The following is a 3,550-nucleotide window of genomic DNA, read 5'->3' on the forward strand; positions in this document are numbered from 1 at the left end:
TCAAGTAGTGTCTTGTGGTTTATATCACTTCCCTGATTTTGAACATGTTTTCATGTGCTTATTAACCTTTTCTGTGTCTACTTTTGTGCACTGTTTTAAACTGAGATTTTTGTCTGCATTATTGAGCTGTAAAAATTCTACCTGTGTTCTGAATTCAAGTAGCTGCTTGAAGTATGCATACCTCTTAAGCAGCTTTTCTTAGTCTGTCGCTTGCTGAAAGACATTTCTTGATGAGATATTTTCAATTTTTTTAGCACAACTTATCAATTATTTTGTGGTTAATGGTTATTCTATTGAAGAATTTTTTTTCTACACTAAGATAAAAATATTGTTTTCTTTTCTTTTTTTTTACTTTTTCCTGTTTTATGAATGCTTACAAGTTTACAGGATATCAGAATTGCACAATCGAAATCATGACAGAGCATCTGCTCAGTATAAAAACTTTGTTTAGAAAAAAAAAAAATTCAATGGCTATATGGGAAGAGAAGTGCCAGGTTGGATGGTGTGGAGACAGAATGATCCCTTGAGATCCTTTATTTTGTTCTTTTCAATAGGACCCACAGGTATTTGTGGTATGTCATGAAGACTAGAGATACCTTCTATTTTTAAAATCAGATATTTACGTCCAGCTGCTTTTAAAATTAAGACTGTAGAAAATGAATTTTGTTCCCCGTATCTTTCCTTTAAGGCAGAAAGCGAATGTAAGTGGCAGGTTTTATTTCTCATACCAAAGGCTCACATAGGATTTCGTTCTGCATGGGAGCTCTTGGTTTCGAAAACGCTTGAGCCTCTAGCACCATTAAACATCCAGCAGCTTCCTCAGTGTCCAGGCTGAGATATCCTTATCCTGGAACAAAGCAGCCAATCCAAAGGATATGAATTACTGGGAAGAGGGAAGGCTGCCCCCTTCACCCCAGCTCCCCATCATCCGAGGGAAGTGGAGGGGGCAAGTCTGGGAGTCACCAAGTCATGGCTGGAGAAGGATTTGGGTAAAGCTAAGTCTAGAGGCTGCCCGTGGCCTACTTGGGAGAAACAAGTGCCTTCGAGACTACAGACTTCCTACTTGCGTTCTAAGACGGATGTCTTTGAAATGATTAATCTGGACCAGCTAAAGGCAGTCGCTTATCGCACATTATCCAAGTTAAGATTTTCTACTTGATTATGTGGTATACATATCAGGCTTTAAAGACAGACCAAACTAGACTGAAATGTGTACATTTCAACAGATCAGCAATTGCAAAAGGCTGGTGCTATTTACTGACATGGCACTGGATCCAAGGACTCCATGGTTATAAATATTTCCAGATTCCTTTGCACTTGAACAGTAACAGAGAATGGTCAGACAGAGACACATGATTACAGCATCTAACATCGATCCAATGGTCCAGTCTTTTTAGAATGCAGTTTATACAGTTTTGCCCCATTTTCTATGAATCTTGTCTTTCGAATCATCTTTTATAGAATGTAGATTCGAAAACATGTTTGAAAGGCAAATATTTAGAGGAGCCAGGCCTGGTGAACCGCCTTTCCTTCAGTTACTTTGGCAAGCAGAGAGATCACCATGGATTCTGAATGGGGTGGGCAAGTGTTCCACGGATCATCTCCCACAAGCTCAGGGACAGGGCGCAGAGGAACAGAAAGGTCTTTTTTTCAGTGTGTTGGCAGTAGGGCGTAACCCTTCAGCTCTTTAGGGCGAATACCTTCCAGACATTTTTCGCATAACCACCACGGTGATTCCGCCAATGAAGCCAATGGCTAGTAAGACCCCAACTATAATTCCGACCAGGGTCACTGTTGCCAAACCATCCTTGTCAACTGTTATCTGTGTCTCTCCATCCACTTTCTCCCTGGAGGGACTGGTTGCCACGTTTGAGGTTGTGGTGCTCGGACTTCCTTCTTTGGTGTGTGCTGTGCTTTCTGGAGTTGGCAGATCCTCGGGGCCAGTGTCGGTCACACTCTTGACACTCATTGCCACCAGAGTTGTCAAGCCAGCCGTAGAGAGGTCTTCACCAGCTCCTGGGGTCACCACATCATCTTCGGCACCTGGCATCACAATGCTGCCTTCTGTACCTGGAGTCTCAATGTCATCTTCTGGCTGGCCCATGCTGGCTCCTCTCTGCCGGGACCCAGAGCATCGGCTCCCCAAAATGAAGAGTAGAGCTGACACCTTCCACATCGTTCCTGATGAGTTGCCCTCCTGGGGGCCGAGCAGCTAGTTTCTGCCATGGGGGAAGATTCAAAAGCTTCGCGGCCATAGGCCCAGCCTGGAGGAGCACGACAGTGGGGGTCAGAGGGGTGGGAGCGGCAGTGCTGGCGCAGGAGGGTGCCCGAGTTTCCCAGGCCCCAGGCAGCCGGACGGCAAACTTTGCAGTCAAAATATTGTTTTCTTATAGAAGTCTTATAGTCTTAGCTTTTATGTTTTGAGATATATATATAATCTATAACAAATTAATTTTTGTGTATAGTATGAGGAAAAGCTGAGGTTCATTTTTCCCATATAGTAATCTAGTTGTTTCAGCACCATTTTTAAAAATAATTTTCATAACTTTCCTATTCCTTTGAATACCTTTGACAACTAGTTAAAAATCAATTGAGTCTAAACATGTGGATCTATTTATGGACTCTCTATTCTACTCCATTTGTCTATTTGTCATTTTTATGCCCAGGCTACATTATTTTAATTACTGTAGTTTTATAAGTCTTGAAGTTAGAATGTAAAGGTTCTTCAACGCTGTTTTTTTTTCAAGATTGTTTTGGATATTCTAGGTCTTTTGAATTTTTATGTCAGTGTTAAAATCAGCTTATAAATTTCAGCTGGGATTTTGTTTGAGATTATATTTCTATAGACCAATTTGGGGAGAACTAACATCTTAACAATATTGAGCCTTCTAATCCATGGACATGGTATATCTTCTCATTTACTTAGGTCTTTAATATCTCCACAATGCTATGTAACCTTCATGTAAAGAACTTAAACATCTTCAGTTAAATTTTTCCTAAGTACTTTATGTTTTAGTGTTATTATAAGTGGCATTGCTTTGAAAATTTTATTTCTCAATGCTTCATTGCTAATATATAGAAATACAATTGATTTTTTGCATACCCTCATACCCTATAACACTGGCAAATTCATTTGTCCCAGTAGTTTTTATTTGTTTGAGAATAAAGAAATTTAACTATCTCCAATATTTATGCCTTCTATTTCTTTGTGATGTCCACCATATTACACTGGTTAGAATCTCTGAAACAATGCTGAGAAGAAGTGGTGAGAGTAGACATCCTTGCCTTGTTCTTGCTCTTAGTGGGGGCAGAGTTTTTTTTTAAACCCGTCTGATTTCTCCCCCTAAACAGTAAGATTCTCCAGAGTAAAAATCACAACTTATTCATAGTTGTATTCTTCACCATTTCTGAAATAGAAAAGAGTGTGACATTTCAGAAGTAGTTAGTAAATATTTATTGATATATTAAAGGAATTACACATGGCTTAAGTTTTGATTCCTGGCCACATTCAGTGCTGATCCCTTAAAATGAAGTAGGAGCTCATAACCAG

General features: G+C 39.9%; 1 pseudogene; it reads right to left on the minus strand.

Annotated features, from left to right (window-relative positions):
- Positions 1 to 1,388: 1,388 nt before the first annotated feature.
- Positions 1,389 to 2,262, minus strand: LOC108588142 (podoplanin pseudogene; annotated as a pseudogene).
- Between the last annotated feature and the right edge of the window lie 1,288 nt (positions 2,263 to 3,550).

This window comes from Callithrix jacchus, chromosome 14 (genome assembly GCF_049354715.1).
Source record: "Callithrix jacchus isolate 240 chromosome 14, calJac240_pri, whole genome shotgun sequence".
In the NCBI taxonomy this organism is placed as follows: Eukaryota; Metazoa; Chordata; class Mammalia; order Primates; family Cebidae; genus Callithrix; species Callithrix jacchus.